The sequence below is a fragment of the Podarcis vaucheri genome (genome assembly GCF_965113315.1).
Source record: "Podarcis vaucheri genome assembly, chromosome: 1".
Taxonomy (NCBI): domain Eukaryota; kingdom Metazoa; phylum Chordata; class Lepidosauria; order Squamata; family Lacertidae; genus Podarcis; species Podarcis vaucheri.
Genome location: NC_138759.1, coordinates 70610419 through 70630627, shown reverse-complemented (window position 1 = coordinate 70630627; position 20209 = coordinate 70610419). Strand labels below are relative to the sequence as shown.

General features: G+C 42.6%; 1 protein-coding gene across 1 annotated transcript in view; it reads left to right on the top strand.

Moving 5' to 3' along the window:
• The window catches only part of LOC309515160 (uncharacterized protein), a gene marked incomplete at its 3' end in the record, with an annotated part of 322838 nt that overhangs the window by 37752 nt on the left and 264877 nt on the right, over positions 1-20209 (top strand). Inside the window, exons 2-3 of the mRNA XM_082192709.1 lie at positions 1573-1690; positions 9337-9458. The remainder of the gene's footprint in view (positions 1-1572; positions 1691-9336; positions 9459-20209) is intronic.

Sequence of the window (20209 nt, the reverse complement as noted above, 5' to 3'; positions counted from 1 at the left end):
CCTATCCCAGAGGAAGGAGGAAGTGCACACAAATGAGCATCCATATTCTCTGATTTAGCAATATCCTTGTCCTTTTCCCCATTCACTTTGATTGGATATAGGAATATGAGAGGTTTTAGGAGTGCAATCAGCCTCTTTTTACTACTACGAAATATTAATCCTCTGGTATCTGAATCAAAGTGCAAAAGGTAGAACCAGAACCAGACTCCTCCTCCCCCCAAATACAAGTCAAATACATTTTATTAATAATCCCTCTCCATATAGAAATCAGTCCAGTGCCCAAGCATTGTTACTCTGGGCCCAGTATAGACTGGTAGCAGAGCACCCTTCTTCTAACACCACCCATTAAAGGCCTTGTTTATTTGGAAAAACTGGAAGGTTAATGTAGGGGAAACCTACTGGTTTGTATGATTCTTCTTCCCTGCTTATTGGCACCTCTGGAACCCGCAAGGGATTTTGGTTGGCTTTAATGATTTACTCTTTGTGCTCCAGGGTAAGTTGCAGCAGGATGTGGGCCAGCTGTAGGCTAAGTAATGCAGCTGCAGAGTTGATTAACTATGCTGGCCCCCTAGTTTAACAGGTGGGAGGAATTTAGATATTAGGCCAGGCAGCAGGTGGTCACTAAGCATCTAGAAGAATATAGAAATGTCTTGGATGGGGCCTGGCCCCTGGAATTTTGACTTAGGCCCTGATCAGAAGGGTGCTGGCTAGCTGGAGGGTCTCTGTCATTGGGCTGCTGATAACAGAGTGAGAAAGTAGTTTTATTTCGCTCATGCTATGTTATTATACAAGCAGTGAACTTCCTTCCACATGTGTTGTTATTGCCAATGGATCCAAAAGAACTCTTGGATTTGGCAAAACAGTTTATCAGTGCATCTAGGATCTTGAAGTACCTAAACTTATGTTTCCGATTGCCTAATCTGTGTTACACACACACACACTCACACACTCTCTAGCACTCTCTTAAAGACTGGCATCTAGCATCAGTTATTCCATGCATTCTGAAGACCAGACTTCTAACTAATATGTTCCCATATATGTGGGGCTCTGTAAAGCTGTCAGGGTCCAGCCTTGCCCAGACCTTGGACCCAAGGTTCTTTCAGATGAGCAGCAAGTAGAGGAGGAGGCTGCAGCAGCCCTGCACATTGACAACAACCTTGGGGAGCCAGCAGGTTTGAATATCCCTGCTCCTCTTCTGGTCCCTGTATCAGCTCCCTGGGCCACAGCAGCAGGGGAGACAAGAAGCCAAGTAAGCATTTTAGAGTCATTGCCAAAGCTAATTGTATGTGAGGCTACTTGGGAGGGGGGAAATCAAATGCCTGCTCAGATCAGGGCCTAACCCAAGACCCAGGTGATGGAACCTCGAGCTTCCATATCAGCTCCCAGTATGGGCTGCTTTGTTGCTGAAGTAACAACAGTCATCCAGGCTCCAGTCTTACTGACCTGGACAAATGGACAAAATCCTATCAGTAGAACTGTCCCCTGGTTCTTAATGCTCCTAATTTCATTGATTCTTGTTCCTCCTGCTGCCACTAAAATGCCACTCCCTCTTGGTTCCTCCTATCTGCACAGGGCATATGAGCAACAGGTCAAGAACTCCAGGACTTGTAGTTCTTGAGAGAGCTGGCAGCTCACCATCCAGAAGGTTGTTTGCTCTGCAGACCTCAGAACAGAGAAACACCACTCATAGGTACGGGGAAATAAGATTGTGTAAACAGCCTAAAGCATGATCCACAGCAGGGGTGGGAAACTACATGCAGTCATTGGGCCATATCCTTACTCACCCTGTGCCCTGCAGGCTAAATTTGACGAGTGGGTAAGGCTGCCCATCTGTCAATCACATGCCATCATAATGATGTCAGGTGACTCACATTTAAGTGCCTTGTATCACACCATAAAAGCCCTGATAGAATCAACAAATTGGAAGGCAGGGGGAAGCGCAGAAAGGGATGTCTACTGGTATGAATGCTAAGGACTGAGGTTGTTCCTGAAACAAACATTCAGATATGCATGTGGACCACGCCAGTCTCATTTGAAGGGGGGAAATGTGGATTAACAGCTAAAGAATACTCAGGGGTGGACCTGTCTGAAGTCAGCCCGCCCCTGCAGTATGGCAGCATGTCACATGGCAGGTGAAAGGATTTTATTCATTCCCAGTGGAAAAGCAAAACATGTAAGCCTGATAGACACTGTCACTTTTAAGAAATGCTATGAAAAAGTGGAGCTTGTAAACTTGCATTGCATTTGCCTGAGCAGAATTACAGCAGCTGGTTTTCCGCAGAGACCTATTTTATGCAGACTTGAAAACCTTATTGTTGCTGTGATTTTGTAAAGTCTCTTGAATGCATTGAGGCAAATCCCAAACAATACTATTGCTGTAAGAAACAGAAATTGAGTCACTTTGATTTTGTTGTTCATACAGTATTGAGCTTGGCACTGTTAGCCAAGGTTGCATATGCAGGTAGTGGCACAACTGTGGCACTCTGTCAATTATTTTTCCATTGGGGGGGCACCCTCATATTTAAAAACTGATATTCTTTCAAATTCAGGTCATTTCTCCCAAATGGGGAAGGATATGAATTTTAATTAGGCTTAAGCCACCATACTTAAGAGGAAATTATAATTTAAAGACTAGTTCAATTTAGGCTCTGTTGGAACTTGAAATTCATTAATTAATGAAAACCTGAATGGATATGTAAAGACTGTATTATTTTAATATTTATTGAATTTATATACCACCCTAAACCCACAGGTCTCTGGGCAGTTCACAGAATAAAATCAGAATATAAAACCACAAAATACATAATCAAAATAAAAACAACAACTCAATCACGCCCCCCCCCCATTTAAAAAGGGCATAGGATGTCAATCAAATCAACCAAAGGCCTGGTTAAAAAGGAACGTTTTTGCCTGGCACCTTAAGGTGTATAATGAAGGCGCCAGGCAAACTTCCCTGGGGAGAGCATTCCACAGACGGGGAGCCACTGCAGAGAAGGCCTGTTCTCGTGTTGCCCCCCTCTGGACTTCTCAAGGAGGCACACAAAGGAGGGCCTCAGAAGATGATCTCAGGATTTGGGTAGTTTCATGTGGAAAGAGGTGGTCCTTGAGGTATTGTGGTTCTGAGCCATTTGTGGCTTTATAGGTCAAAACCAGTACTTTTAATTGGGCCCAGAAACTAATTGGCAGCCAGTGCAGTTGGACCAGGATTGGTGTAATATGTTCAAACTGTCTGGTTCCGGTGAGCAACCTGGCCACTAAATTCTGCACTAGCTGAAGTTTCCAAACCATCTTCAGAGGCAGCCCTGTGTATAACACATTGCAGTTGAGGTTACCAGAGCATAAACGACAGTAGTTAGACTGTATGCAAAGGTAGAGATATGCTAGCTGCATTTTGGCAGTTGATTGAAGCTACTGCTATATATTAGTAAAATAATTTCCCCATGAACAAGGATGCAAAAAACAACCACACATGAAATATTAGCTTTTCTTCAACTTCCCTGTCTTACTTTAGATCCAAAAGGAGCACTAATCTTTTCAGTGCTCATTTTGGAACTCACTGGCTAGTTTGCTGCTTACAACACACCTAAGTAAAAAAATATGGAATACTTATTACAGCCTCATGATTTCGCCGCCCTGCCCATTACCCATGTATCAAAGTAGTTACAAATATTGCTAATAACTGCTGAGATGCTTGATGCTATCAACACTTCTGTCAAGAGAACAAAACTGCAGGCATACCATCAGTTGCAACTGCTATCATAAAAATGGTTGGGTATATGAGATATCAGAAAGTTAGTTCTTTCAGTGACAGAAGCCTGAGTAGGAAATGACATATTCCACAGAACCAATTTTTTGGCAGGTCTTAAAAGTTTCTTCCTTGGGAAAACAATATTTGATTTTTCTAAATAACGGTAGTAATTTGTCAAAAGAAGGAGAGGTGTGTGCTACACAGAATGGCCTGCTTTCTAGGAAAGAAGGACAAATTATGCATTTGCAGGGAGGAAATGAGTTTTTCTGAAATGTCTTCTAGGCCGATAGAAGCGGGGAATGCTTCCTTTACAGGTAAAAATATGGAAATTAGAAATAGAATAGCTGGATAGTTATTAAAGCATTTCTTTCTAACAGGGAATTTGTCATGAAGCTTTTAGAAATCGTTTCTGAAGTATTTCTCTCATCTCAATATTAGGGCTGTTGTTTTTCAAATAATGCAGTCTTTGATAAGCACTGTGTGAGGAGAATCACACTGAATTTTACCCTTGTGCTCCCACACTGAACCAAAAGCTGTACTATGCTGGGGCAAAGACAAAAGCATGGGGGGGGGAGAATGACCATGTGACAGAGGAGTGGCCAGCCTACAGTGCAATCCTAACCATGTCTACTCAGAAGCAAGTCCTATTGAATTCAGTGGGGTATACTCCCAGTTAAGTGGGGTTAGGATTGAACCTCTGTTCAGTATCCTATCTGCCATCCTAGGATCAGTGATTGGCCCTTGCACTTGTACACTGTGGGACACCCAAACATACTACTATGGCCAGTGTCACCCTCGCAGAGGAACCCAAACAGGCAAGCTGGAGGATGCTGATGCCTGTATGAATACCTCATCGTAGCAACCACAAGTTCCAACAGGTGTCTCAAACTTCAAGTTGCATAGTAAAAGTCTATTCATTTTGGCTCATAGACCTGTGAAACTGTAGATTCACAAGTAGCAAGCGGGCGCAAAGTACTTGATTAGGGGCAATAGTTACAAAAGAATAAGACAAAGGGGACTTTTTAAACAAACAACACCAGAGGCCAAGAAGCGCAAACCCTATGAGGAATCTCAACCTGGTAGCTGCAACAGAAGTTGAAAGGAGATAAGCAATAGAGAGAGGCCCACCATGAAGGTAAACCAACTCACACTCCCCCCCCCAAATAGACTACAGCCCAGCGGGGGGGGGGAGGACTTTGGTAGGGGACAATTTGAATTAGAATCTGGCAGGTGATCCAGTCACCCCCTGCAGCCAGTTGGGAAGGAGGAGGGAGCCACCTCCATTCCTGAGGAACTGTGCCAGGCTGCAACTGTTGCCCACCCTAAATGGGGTAAGCAGGTTTTTTTTGCCCACAGTTTTATGCTGTGTTATATCAGAGAATTGAAGGTGGCATTGCTACCTGTGGTATGCACAATCATCCCACTATCATTTTGGAGCAACAAGGTTTGTATAGTTACAGGTAGGTAGCCGTGTTGGTCTGCCATAGTCGAAACAAAATAAAATAAATAAAAATATATATTAAAACATTCCTTCCAGTAGCACCTTAGAGACCAACTAAGTTAGTTATTGGTGTGAGCTTTCATGTGCATATCTGAAGAAGTGTGCATGCACATGAAAGCTCATACCAATAACTAACTGAGTTTTATTGTTTTATTTTGTTAATTTTGTTTTATTTTGTTTCAAGGTTGTATAGTGCAGAGTTGTCAACCTGGTCCTTACTTCCCACTAGTGGGTGTTTCAGGGTTCTAGGTGGGTGGTAGGGGGTTCTATGGCACAAGCTGAATCCTCCTTCCATCGAGCACTGGTGGGCGGCAAGAAAGATGCATTAGTGGGTGGTAGGTATAAAAAGGTTGACTACCCCTGGTATAGTGATTCTAAAACCTGCAGACTCTAGAATGTCTAGAATGGACATGAAAGAAATACGTGTCTACAGTATAAAAAATGGTGACGCCAGTGTCTTGCCATTTCAGCTCTCAACGTTTTTAGCCTTTGGTGAAGCATTGAAATACTAAATCTGCTAAACAATTTGGTAACGTGGAGGAGCAATATGGCATGCTGCTATGAAAATGAGCGCATGAGTCACTTTCATTATACAGTGGTACCTCGCAAGACGAATGCCTCACAAGACAAAAAACTCGCTAGACGAAAGGTTTTTCCGTTTTCGATTTGCCTCGCAAGACGAATTTCACCTATGGGCTTGCTTCGCAAGACGAAAACGTCTCACGACTTTGTTTCCTTTGTCTAAAAACAAAGACATGTTTTGTTTATAAAGTTAATTTATTTTCCCTTCAATTTTTGAACTGCTCTTTACAGTATGTGTGACTTTAAAGAGCAGTTAATAAACTGTTGTTGTACCAAATTTGGCTTTGTTTGGACTTTTTTTGACCATAGGAACGCATTAATTGATTTTCAATGCATTCCTATGGGATTTCGTGATTCGCAAGACGAAAAATTCGCTAGACGACAAAACTTGCGGAACGAATTAATTTCGTCTTGCGGGGCACCACTGTAGTAAAATGAGAAAAGAAGATTGACAGGCATCAGAACATGCAGTCCTCTGCAGTTCCACATTAGCTAACAGCATTCATGGCTGGACAAACATTAAAAGGCCATAAAAGTACTTTGCCTATTTATATGCTTATACCATCTGTTACATATTCAAATAAAGTGTAGTGTTACCTCCAAGATAATTAGATTTTCAGGTAGCATAACAGTTCTAAAGGCAGATTCATAATATTAATTGATGTCTACTAATTAACCCTTAGGATAAGCCAATCCTCCTCCTTGTTCTTTTCGCACATCCCTGCATAATGAGTGTTTACTTTTTCTACTCTTCTACAAAGAGTATTTCTAGATGGAAGAGCAATATTCTAATGCATTTTCATACTCGTAAGACAATTCCTATTTAATCAACCTGAAAATGAAAGCATAGCTTTAATTTCAGATTCAAAGATCTTTCAAATATGCTAACTGAAAAGTTGGGGACACACCCTATTGGAAGTAGTGATTGTGAAATGATTAAAAGAAATGCCCTGATCTGTTCTCAATCACCTCTTAACAATACCTTTAGAGGCATCTTAGTCTCTTCCTGAGCTTATTCAGCAACATCAGATGATCTAATCCATGTCCAAAGTCTGTTTTGGGGGCCTAATCTGGCCGCCTGTTGGTCAATTTAATCTGGCCCCCATAAAAATGGCTCAACAACTTCAATCCTAAATCTGGCCCAATTGCCTTCTAAACCCATCCCGCGGACGGTCCAGGAATCAGTGTGTTTTTACATGAGTAGAACATGTCCTTTAATTTAAAATGCATCTCTGGGTTATTTGTGGGGCATAGGAATTCGTTCACCCCCCCCAAATAGTCCGGCCCCCCACAAGGTCTGAGGGACAGTGGACCGGCCCCCTGCTGACAAAGTTTGCTGACCCTTGTCTAAGCCACATCTCTGGTTTCTTCCCACGCCAAGGGCAGAGCTAGTGCAAAAGGGTACAATAGTGTGGTCTCCTGCCTTATCATGTGGCTTCAGACTTCCCATCTTCTCAAATAGCACTGGGTGGAGTCATGCTGTAGCATCTTCCACACTGTTAAAGGTGACATCAGAAGAAGCTGTACTGGCCATTGGTCTTTTAGAATTCACATGGGATTATCGTGGACTGTTTCTCTTGGATATTGTGTGTGGCTAATGGGTCCAGCTTTTTTCTCTCTCTATACACACATGGATGTATAGATATACAAACTCAAGATAGCAACTTGTGTATCTGTCAGAGCTGGCTCTGGTCTATATAAGCTTATGCCACAATGAACAATTAGCCTTTAAGGCACCGCAAATTGTTATAACTTTAGGACTGTTTACTGTAAATATTCTTCCTCCTTTTCAAATGGATGTTGGCAAAGCAGAACAGAAAGAATGGGTAGCTTTATTATATACATTATGCTGTTGACATTTAAGGGCAGTATCCAATCAAAGTGAAGCACATTTGTACTATTGAGCACGGGTCCTTCTCTCCCCTCCTTAACTGTAAATTAAATCTCTATTGTATATAGAGGCCTATTAGAAGGAATTTTTTTTTTTACTTTATTTTATTACATTTACAAATGAGAGATCTGCTTTGCCATATGAGATACACTAGAACTCGAGTCCTCTAAGTCATTTTCTGTTTTTAGACCTTACACTTTGAGCATGATATTTTCTTACAACGCAACGTCTTTGCTCAATGGCCTTTTCACTCATACACATGAGCTTGTTGTGTGTACAGTTAATGTTAATGTCCCTTGAAGGAGACCCTTCTACCTCCTTCTCTGGCACTGAGGCTGAGTTAGTGTGCCAGTGATAGAAGGTGATGCGTGATTGGACTTGTGTCCTGGCTTTTGCTAAAATGACCAATTATTGGCTGCTCTTCAGAAAGCAGCAAGTCTTGATAGCTGTTTGCACTGATTAGAGGGAGCAGCTGTTTTCTCTGGCTTAGTTAGCCCAGCTTTTAAAGGCAGCCCTTTTGTCTCTCTGCTTGGGTTAACTGAACATCTTCTATGGTATGGCTAAAAGCAACAAACAAAAGTGCCGCAAGATGGATGGGGTATAAATAATAAATTATTATTAAGGCTAACACATTTATTGTGGCATGAGCGTTCATAGGTAAGATCTTCCTTCATCACATGGATGTGTCATCAAGTACACATCAGAAGAAACAATCTCCTGGCCATGATGACAGCTTGTGCCACAGTGCATTTGCTAGCACCGTACTGTATGTCACACAGGAGGTCCATGATCAGATTTCATAATTTCTGTCTTTCTAAGATTAAAGGCAACCATGTTGGAGTGGGTCTACAGTAAGGGGTGCTTAGTCTTATCTCACATTGCTTCCCCAATGAAAGTTGGTTGTTGAAGCTGCTATTAGTCCATTTGGGGAAGCGGGGGGGGGGGAGTACCCAAATTAGTAGTTGTAGAGGTATTGTTTCATATTCCCCAATTGCATGGTGAGCAAGAGCAGCATTTGTGTGCCCAGGTACCATGAGCCCATCACCTCTCAAGGCACCGCTTCCCAAAAGACTGCTTGTGACAACATTGTATGGTTCAGATTAGGCCACAGCTTTATTGGTTACAGATGTAAGGAGTTTTGCATGGGCATTGGGTTATAATCAATATCAACCAACTTCTCTGCTGGATGATCCACCAAGGGGTCAAGCCAGTGTCAAGAAGATCCTGTGATATACATCAAATAGGTGTGACCTCTCCAGGATCACTGTCATGAGGAGTACTATGGCCCTAGTCCACTGCCTGGGTGTCTGGACAGAAGCACCTCCTCTGGGATCCCCTATTCCCTTGGAGGTGGAGGCAGAGCCTTACAGCCTTCCTTCCAACCATGAATAAAGTTTCACCCAATGCCTTACCTACCAAAGTTGTGGCGATTGCTATGAGTTAGGCAAAACCCCCAAAGTCCGCCAATAGACATGGTGGGAAAACTATAGGGAGGGAGGGTGGGAGAGCTGAAAAAAGGGTGAGAGGCAGCCCTGCTTTATCCCTGGGAAGTGGACCAGCTCTTCTCCCTGGAATGAGCCCACCCTTGAGCCTGCCTACCATTGATCAATCCAGCAGGTGAGCCAGATTCAACTTTCCAGCCGGAGGAGAGGGGTAATATATCTCCTAAAAGCTGAATGATCTGAAGTTGCAGCTGCCATGGCAGACCATTCTACAGCGCCACACTACTGATTAAGGTAAGCAGTATTGCCAAGGGTAGCTTTCTGTTGGAGACTTAGTTTTTGTGACATTTGGGTTTATATATGGATAGGTTGGTGGGGACAGCTTAAGCACTTCTTCAAGCAGCACATCCACTGGCCCTCATCAGAGCCACTGAAGGTCACCCCCCACATTTTTCAGTTTACACTGTATCACTGAGACCAGGGTGGGTAGAGGGGGTGCTGCTACGAACTTCCCCAGATGTGTCTACCAACACTAATGGTGCAGCTTCTGCATGATTAAGAAGGCTCTCGTATCTCTTTTGGGAGTGTGCTTATTTTGGCTTTGCTCTGAGCAATGGCTGTAGTACTATTGTAGGGAACCAGAGGAACCAGTTCAAACTAAGTATGCTCCCATCAGGAGAAACTCTGGTGGCTCCTGCCAAATAACCTTTCCACAGGCAGTAGCTGCTGCATTGGCAAATTTCCCTGAAACGATCTATTTGCATAATTGGCCATGTAAGTGCAAGCCTAATAAGTCCCCCAAACCTCTACCATTGTCTAATGCAAGCAGATACTCATGGTAAAGACCAAATTATCCAGCTGGAAAAGCTTGTCAGAATAAAAATCTCTTCAACTGTTTCCAGAAAGTGAAGATAGCTTGCGGTTTTTCTCCCAGATCAATCAGGACCCTCATGAGAAGCACTAGCTAATGTTAACCCAAATTAAGCATATTTTATTTTTGAAACTTGATTGTGAAGGTTTTTAAAACCCAGGGTGGTGAGCAGGCTTGGCTTCACAGCCACCCCATCTGCACCTGAGCCTAATGATCTCTTGATGAGAGAGTACCCTCTTATCAGTGTCCATGCATTTGAGTGGGCCAGCCACCTGCTTCTCATTTGCTGCGAGAGAAATCCTGGATTCAGCAGTTCATGACGATACTCAAGGGACTTTTTCTCTTTGTCCACCCTTCCTTGGGACAGGTAAATATTACCTTACCCTTATCTTTACTTTTGTCATTTCCCTAACCTCAGGGTCTCTCAGGAGGGTGTTTCCACAACCATAAAGGCAGCTGCAGTGAAACCTTCTCTGGAGGAATCTTCTGTCTCCCTATTAATGCTGTCGCAGTCTGGGCATCTAAACTGTGTTCATATTAGCATCCAGCAGTTTCCTAGGTTTTGTTTGGGGGCTGGGTTTTGTTGTTGTTTTTTCCATCATTTTGCATAAAAGGATCTAGAGACCATCTGTCCTTCTCATTGCTGAAGCACTGGATCAGGGTGATGGTGGTGGAGAGGAACACAAAGCATTTGGCAGCCTCAGAGCTATCATTTGACGCAGCACTCACTACTATAGTTGCTAATGGAAACCTGAGTTCATTGACACTGGCGGGACCTGCCTCCTCTGATGCTAAAAGCCTATTAATCTGTCAGGCAGCTGATATACCTGATAAACTATGCTTTAAAGCACCTGCTACCAGGTGGTGGGGAGTCTGTTATGAGAATAATATATATATTCTTTGGTCATGCAGGAGTCTGAAAATGGCTTCCTATATTTGTACAACATCCTGGAGAGGTGAAATAAAACTGCCACGGCAAGCTATTGAGCACCGAGGCACACTGCAAACATCCAATTTAATCAGTTCCACTGGGACTTCATGGTTCCTGCTACATCAGTCTGTACTGGTGAACCTGCTGAGCATTTTATGGGCAAATCAGCATGATTCTCTCCTTTTTTTAATACGGCTTCCCATTCCTGCTCTTAATGGCAGCCATTGTAGTCCTAAAGATGGATGAAACGTGTTTGTATTCCAAGCAGAGTTCTGTGCAGAATGATAAGGTTGGCTATGCTACGGTGAACCTGCTATATCATCACAGGGTGGTTGCCTTGTCCAAAAAAAGAAAAAAGATCTGAGCAATCAAAGGTTTCTCACAAAATCAAGCATTGCCTATTAATTAGATTGCCTAGTAAGTGTGCCTACTGCAACTGAGATTTCCCCCCTCCAAATGACTTTGTGATGCTTACCTGACGCCTGTCCTCTTCTGGTTTGAGGATTCTTGGGGATTCTCCAGATAGGGTAGTCCTGGAATAGCCTGTTGCAGGATTCTGAGAATGTTAATGTCAGTTTTAAAAGACATGATTCTAGTCCTCATGGTTATGAAGAACAAGCATCAATGCAGAGCTTTTTTAGGCTCAGAAATTTGGAGGGCAGAGTATAGGTTCAACCTCAGTTAGCAAATACAAGATATGCACTGTGCATTGGTTCTTTCTAGTCTGCTGTCTTCCCTTTCCCTACACATGAATTCAGATAAAAATTCACCCCAAAACCTTATCTCAGCTGCTAGCTTGAACATTTCACATTCTACAACACTCAAGTTTACAATACATAAGAAAAATGTTTGCAAGATGAGCGTATTTTAATCACACACACACACACACACACACACACACTAAACTCCTTGTTTACATTTCATCGTGTGGCCAAGATACCCTAGGGCTTCACATTTTCTCAATACGTTGTGAGTAAAATGAATTCTATTTTCCCCTACTCCCAGGGTACAGTTTTAATCTCATAACAGCTCAGCAGAGTGGAAAGCAGACAGAATCTCTCTGCTGGGTCACTGCTATTCCATGTCAATCACAGGGTCATCTGACCTAATGACAGGAAACAGTGAGCAAGCTGCTTTTTCCTAAGACCAATGGTCTAGAGTCGCAACATAAAATATATACTGTAATTCAAAGTTGAAAAAAGTGCATATTAAGGGCAGTATCCAGCTAATGCAAGGATTTACACTTGTGCTATGGACTTTCCCCATGTGTGCCCCCTAAATCTGTTCTGGGTTTCCATGCAACACACCAGAGCAGATGTGGAGAGGGAACAGGGTACACATGGGGTGAGAAGGGGGTGGGAGTTTCTTTGCACAAATGGAAACTCTTGTGTTGATAGAGCAACTTAGTTTGATAGTGCCCTAAAACTTCAAGTATGCCATATTCAGATGAACGTTGCTGCATATATATGTTTTGAAGGCCCAAGGGCACATATTGAATCTTAGGAATGATCATGGGCAGAAATTCAAGCCGACACTGTAGAGCAGTGCTTTTCAACTGGTGGAATGTCATGAAACATCTGGAGTTTGTAAAGTACTTTTCTTGTATGTACAGATGTGGATGTGAGTGTAACAGTGCATTCCTGTGCTGCCTTGTTATGCACAAAATTAGGGCATAGCTTTTAAACATATAGCTGAGGTCATCTGTGTGGAGGCCTAAATCAGATGCAGCTGGCTCTTTTGTCTGATTGCATTTTTGTGTTGTCGCATAGTCTGCATGCAGCCCCACCATGACAATTCTGTGGCCTTTCTCCGTATGCGCTGCAGAATGTGTGAACCCCATGCTCTGGCAGCAGGTGATGAATCTACACAGAGGAGTCTGCCGTGGTTGGTTGGGCACTGTGCAGCTCTGAGGTGAAAAAGCACTTAGGAATTGGTTTCCACCCATAGCGCTTTGTCATCTTTCGCACACTTTGCCCGCTTTGTCTTTTGCAGTGGATTTCTGTACTGCAGTGGCGTAGCGTGGGGGGTGCAGGGGGGCTGGCCGCACCGGGCGCAACATCTGGGGATTAGGATTAGGGGGCGTAAATCCACGGGTTAGGGGGCGCAAATCCACGGGTTAGGGGTGCAAATCCACGGGTTAGGGGGCAGAAATTACTTGCCTTGCCCCGGGTGCTGACAACCCACGCTACGCCACTGCTGTACTGTACTTCAGTGTTGTCATTCAAGAAGTGTAATGTCTCTCTCCCCTCTCCCCCCTCTCCCCCCATCCTCAATCCTGATGTCTGCTGTCAATCCCAGCAATGCTTTCACCCTGAAATCATTACTGACAGCGTTTACTGATCAAGTCGTAGACTGTGGCATACTTTTCACTTAATCTCAATCTGTTTGTGAACTGGCTTCATTCTTTAAAGGCTGGATCTAGTTTGAAATTTTCATACAGCCTCACATCTATTTTGATTACACTTGGAGATAATTCTAAATTTGTTTAGTTATGGAAAAGACACTTTTGAATGTTGAGTGTTTCTGAAGGTCTTAGCTGGCACAGACCAGTTATTATAGAACATTCCGCTGTGCCCATTTTTGGTGCAAAGCGCTTAGGTTACATTATGATATTTGAATTACATAGCAGCAAACTAATATAGGCTATTTATAAGCTAACCTTTTATTTTCCTGGAGAGATCTAGACTAACCGCCCCCCCCAAGACAGAACCTTTTGTATATTGCAGAAGATAAGAAATTGAAGTCTTCTGTAAAAACAGAATGCTTGACTTTTCCAGAAGATAAATACTTCTTGTGCACATGTATCATGTGAGTTGGTATTGATGAAAATTGGTAACAAAGGGGATAACTAAGACCAGATATCCAAACTTTAAGTTCATTTGCCATCACAAGTAGGGAAGCTGAAGTAATTCAGTTCAGTTCACATTTACTGGATTTTCATTTCATGAAACAAAATAGGAATAAAAACACAGGCGCTTTTTGAAATTTCCACTTCTCTGAATACTAGTTGCTAAGAATTGGAGCTGGGCAGAGTGTAATTTGCACACAGGTCCCGCTTTTGAGCTTCCCACAGGCATTTGGTTGGCCAGTGTGAGAACAGGATGCTGGACTAGATGGGTCTCTGGTCTGATCCAGCAGAGGCTCTTCTTATGTTCTTATGAGATGCAGTTATCCAACCAAAAAATTGACAAAATAATGTGTATATTAGGAGAAAGTGTGCTTAGAAATACTGTTATTAGTGAAAATAACATATAAAAATGCATTATGTTGGGGAATGTGTATATTGGGCAAGACTGCATAAAATGTGAGTGTTAGGATAATGCTTACTAAAATGGTGAATTTCTGTGCATATTATTATTATTATTATTATTATTATTGATTATTAAAAATCACAAACTAACATAGAAATGTGGCAAACTTGAACCTAAGACTGGGACAATGAGAATCTGAGAGGAAACTGAAATGGACCGATGTATCAATCTTTACTCACAAACACTTTCTTCATTCTCTTTCTACAATCAAATCCTAAACCTTTACCAAAGAAAGGTATCTATCTACCTTCCTTCCTTCCTTCCTTCCTTCCTTCCTTCCTTCCTACCTTCCTTTAGAACAGGGGTGTCTAACTCAAATTCATCGGGGGCCGTATCAGCAGTTTGGTCACCCTCAAAGGGCCGGTTGTATCTGTAGGACTTACAGTACAGGAGAGAAGGGTTCAGGCAGCCGTTGGATCTGTCACATCACAGGATGGCATGTGCTCAATATAAAAACAAGTGGAGGTTTCCTGAATACATGCAAAGTGGAGGTTTCCTGTGTAGAACGGTCGGCGCCGCTAGAGGGCAGACGTTCTCTGGCTTGTAGGCTGCCGCGCATGCGCTGAAGAGGCGGCTTACTTGTGTAAAAAAAAAAAAGCGAGAATAAAAGGTGAAGGCTGGCGGCCGGTGGCGGCTACACGGGCCACATGACGAGGTCTGGCGGGCCGGATTTGGCCCGCGGGCCTTATGTTTGACACCCGTGCTTTAGAATAATAAATACTAAATCCATTGCTGGTAGGTGTGTTGCTCCAACTTCTATGTGCTGGTCGGTGTCTTTTTTTCCTGTACCCAGAAGAAACATAATATTTATATTTGTGGAAATAAATATTCTGTGATTTGGGGAAGCTTCTGCTTTGCATTTTATTGTGAGCTACAGATTCTTCATTTGAGGATTTAAGGATTGTGCTAGGTCCACCTATACCAGCTACTTCTAGCAACCATTAGCTAGATATCCTGAGCAGGTTGTAATGGTCCTCTTTGTTGGTTCCCAGCACTGAGTTCTTCGATATACACTGTCTCTGAACATGGAGGCTTCCTTCAGCTATCAGAACTAGTGGCTACTTTGAGTTTTCCATTCTGTATTTCTTTTGCTTAATATATCTTTAGAAAATCTTACAATGATAGTTATAATATGAATCATTCAATAAAAAGTCTCTATCCCTTGGAGGCAATATCGGTGTTGAGGGAGTTTTCACATTAACAGTTTTCATCTGATGAGACCATCCTTCTGTAACTGTTTCCTTTCCCAGTGTAAGAGATGTAGGTGGCACTGTGGTCTAAACCACTGAGCCTCTTGGGTTTGCTGATCAGAAGGTCAGCGGTTCGAATCCACACAATGGAGTGATCTCTCATTGCTCTGTCTCAGCTCTTGCCAACCTAGCAGTTTGAAAGCACACCAGTGCAAGTAGATAAATAGGTGGCTGGAAGGTAAACACCATTTCCGTGCGCTCTGGTTTCCATCACGGTGTTCTGTTGTGCCAGAAGTGGTTTAGTCATGTTGGCCACATGACCCGGAAAGCTGTCTGTGGACAAATGCCAGCTCCCTTGGCCTGAAAGCGAGATGAGCGCCGCAACCCCAGAGTCACCTTTGACTTGAACGTAACTGTCCAGGGGTCCTTTACCTTTTTACTTTTTACCTTTCCCAGTGTGTAGCTGTTAACTCTTTTCACACAGCCTTGTAACTTAATGTAATAATTTTAATAATGTAATTGTTGTCATACAAAACTTAAGATATACCTAGTGGTACCTTGTGTAATGTACTTAATCCATTCCGGAGGTCCGTCCGTAACAGGAAACTGCTCGTAACATGAGGCACACTTTCTCTAATGGTGCCTCCTGCTGCTGCCACGCCACTAGAGTGTGACTTCTGCTTGCATCCCATGGCAAAAGTTGCAACAAGGCGCATCTACTTCCGGGTTAGTGGAGCGCGTAACCCGCAGCATTCATAAGGAGGACGGTACGTAACATGAGGTACTTCTGTATTTTAGGTGGATAAGGGAGAAAACAAGGAATGTAGCAGAAGCTCAACTGGGTTGTCAAAACAATCCAAAGCATAATCCTAGTCAGTAGAGGACAATTCCTGTATATTCCACAAGTATCACACCATTTTCGCTACTATTCCCTGAATGGACATCTGAGTGGAGAGATTTGTGCCTTTTTGTTTCAGAGCTTCATCTTGAAAAGCAGCCATGTCTTAACCTGCTTCAAAGGATCAATCTTTGTAGCCTTTGTGTATGAAAAATGCCTTCTTACACCCCGAGCAGCTTTCAACGCAAATTGTTTTCTTCCCCATAATAAAGAATCAATCACGTTTTCATTTCTCCTTATTTCTTCTAATTGATATAAAAATGCAACATTACTTCCATAATGGGCTGATCAGTGGTGCATTCTGTGGTGCACGGAGAAACAGAAAACACTCCAAACTGATTTGTTCCAGAATGCATTAAAAAAAACAACAACCCTCAAGCAGTATCACAATGAGACATCATTATACACAGTAAAATGTAGGGTGAAAAGTCTTATAGAGGAGTAGCTTGCATGATCACAGTTTTCATAATCTATGTAGCCTGCAAAATGAGACTCATTACAATATATCATTTTCTGCAGAAAATTCAGTGCATCCTGGGTTGTGGGGACTGCAGGGGTGAAGATTGCACCAAATAAGATTGGCAAAAATGCCTGTTTTTCTTCAAACTTCTGTTGGGTATCAATTTACAGAATGTATGGGAAAAGGTTGTTTGTTTTCTTCACTTCAACACATTATATGTTTGGAATAACTATTGACTGGTGCACAAATGTACAAGAAGGAGGTGACTAAGGTGCTACAATGGATTGTGCCTACCCAGGGAAAAGAAATTTCCTGTCCATAAAAATCTAGCACATCAGCCGCAGAGAAAGAGGCACCTGGCCAATCAATTCCCTGCGTACCACATTTCTAACTGCAGCCCTCGGCATCCCTGTGTTCAGTCTTGAGCGACTTATTCCAGAATTTCTGAAACTTCCTTTTTAAAAAATGCAAATTGCTTGAAAATGGCTGGTAATCTCAGCAGACCACTTTAAAAATTGTGTTTTTGTTGTTGTTGTTCTACAGAGCTGAACATATATAACTTGCATTCAAATAAAATAACATAAAATCATTTGGTACCATCATCATTGTTAAAACTATTGACAATGAAAAGCGGTCCCCAGGCCAGGCCACTGAGAAGAGCCCCTTTATCTGCTTTATTATGAAAATTATGGGCCCTAACCTGGGCCTTATTAGCCTGTTCAATAATCAAATGGCCCTGATACCCATCATTAGAGGGGGGGGGGAATCAAGATGCAGAGTTGAGTATAGATATTCTTCACTGCTCCTCAACCTTTCTGTGGACCACCAGAATGGAGCATGTGGACCACCAGCGGTTCATGGACTGGAGTTGGATAAGGCTGAACCTCTGCTTAAGTACTGACCTGCCTTTGGTGGTGTCTTATTGGAAGAGACCTCAGTTTCTCATGCTTCTGAATGAGTACCGCATCCTTGAGGAATGCAACATCCCATTGGCCATTTGGAAAGCTGTAATTTTAGATGTTCCCCATGAAATGTTACTTCTGTGTATGCATAATGCAGAGCTTCAGAATTGATGTCTTAGGCTGCAAGGGTCGTAGGAGGAGGAAGAAAATGAGCTGGGGATAAAGATAATCCTGCGGAAGAATATGCTTGGTGTTTAGAACATTTTGTCTTGTACCGAGCGATTGCAAAGATATACACAGTGCAATCATCCTTCAAGCACCAGAGTGATGTAAGCTGGTTCATGTTGTGCAGTCTGTCGGATGTTGCCAGCATAATTTAAAAGTCTGACATGAAACCGAGTTCAAATTATTCAGAGAGCATTTCTGCAGGGATTCGTGGAAATCAAAATGAAATCAATGGAGCCATTTGTAGAATGGTTATGCATGCTGAACATTGGTTTTCTATGAAACTTACAAGAAAAAAGAAAAATATATTTTTGCAACTATATGGGCTCAGTTTTTATTATACAGTAAATTCCATTTATTAAAGCAAAGGTACGACTTCAGGATTGAACATTAATGACTTAAGAGTTAGCTTTAATTTTAGTTAATATATTAACCAACCGAGCTATCCAGGTTGTTCTTAACTTTAATATAACATGATCCTCCCTCCTTCATCTACCTTTGCCAGCTATAGAAGACTTGGGGGAAGGCACGGATGAGCAGGCAAGGTGGTAGATAGAAGGATAGACCATTAGGTGTAAGCATTGCAGTCTTATTGAGTGCCTGAGACAATGTCAGGATTTAGGTACCATCTGTGGGTGAGGACTTGCCAATTCCAAATAACAATAAGTAAATTTGGGCATGCAGGGTGATTTCCACTGGTGCAATTCTGTGCTAGGGCTTCTCCCAACTCCCAAAGCAGATGTGGGGACGGTGAGCAGTGGAGGAGAGGGAGGAAAATTCCTGTTGCACAAGCACACGTCATGCCACTTGTACATTTATTTAGCTGGATGCCACTCTATGTTTTCTTAGAACTGATTCATGGCAATTCCCTCCCAATTAAATGCAGTGCCCAGTGTGGACAGGTAAAGTGCAGATGAGGCTTTATCCCTTGCCTCCTTTGATTACATGTTTTATATTTATTTGCTTCCTGTTGATTTTGGCTGGGGGAATAGTCATGAATAGCTTTCCAGAGACCTCTTAAATAGCATCTCTTAATCAATTTAATGTCAATTTTTGTTTCCAAGGAAAGATGGGAAGGTTTAATTTTCCCAGGCCTTTCAGAAGGGTTAAAGGTTTCAATGAGCCATTCTGTTTAAATTATGCATTGCCTTTTTGATATTGCTTGATATTGTTTGATAGTGCATGCAGTGGGGAGCAGAGGGAAGGGCGCCACCCACGCCATCTTGCACAGAGCTTACCCCACAAGGAAGCTAGCCTGGCTATTCCAAGAGTTAGAATGGGGGCCCTGGCATTCAGCCAATCTCCCCAAAACTCATAACACTATGTTGTTTTCTTACATCAGAATCTTGCCCAGGCAAGTTGGTAAAAATGAAACTTGAAGGCATGACACAAGAAAGAAGTAAAGGAATTCTAGTGATTTTCCCAAATGATCTTTTCTGTTGTTGGAAGTACAAGTTTTGCGGCAGGCAAAAAGGCTACAAAAGGCATGCTTGAACTCACAAGCCACATTAAGTCTTGGAATGCTCCAGTACACACATCCATTAAATGAGTGTTTATTTTGTGGAATAAGGAAGTGCTTAGTCAAATACAGAAGCATGTAGGCAGTTTAGTTAGAAGGCTGGTTGCAGTGAAAAAATATTTGCTGAGATGCGTTCCATAAGAAACAACAAGCACACCATGTTCTTTCTGCTGGAAGCTTGTATTTCTGCTCTTTCTGTACTTCTCAGGTTGCCGTCAGGGAGCCTTAAAGTACACAAGTGAACAGAGGTATGCTTAAGCCTATTGATTTCAGCAGGCTTAAGTGCTCCTGAACTTGTTCCACAGTGGTGAAGAACCTCAGGTTGGGGGCCAGAATGAAGCTCTCTTGGCCTCACTCTCTGGTCCTCAGATGCTGCCTCGGCCACAGACCTCACTGGGCCTGCCATGTACTTCATTGAGTGCTTTTGCCTTGCTGAAACGTGTCCATGATCTGTGGTTATTTATTTATTTAATGGATTTCTGCCCTGCTTTTTGAGGAAAACCTCCACAAAGTGGCTTGCAGCAAAATTTGAAACAAACCCACATATTTAAATACATAGTTCATTACAGCTGTAAGAGCGGGAAACTCACACAATGCCTTTGAGTTGCCTAGATCGAGGAGGCAGAGGTGTGGGGTGGTGGAGGAAATTCTTAATTTTTTTTGTGTGTGTGGCTGAAATGTAGCCTTATGCAAATAAAAGGTTCTTACCTGTTGCCCCACCCACCTTTCTCTCTGGAC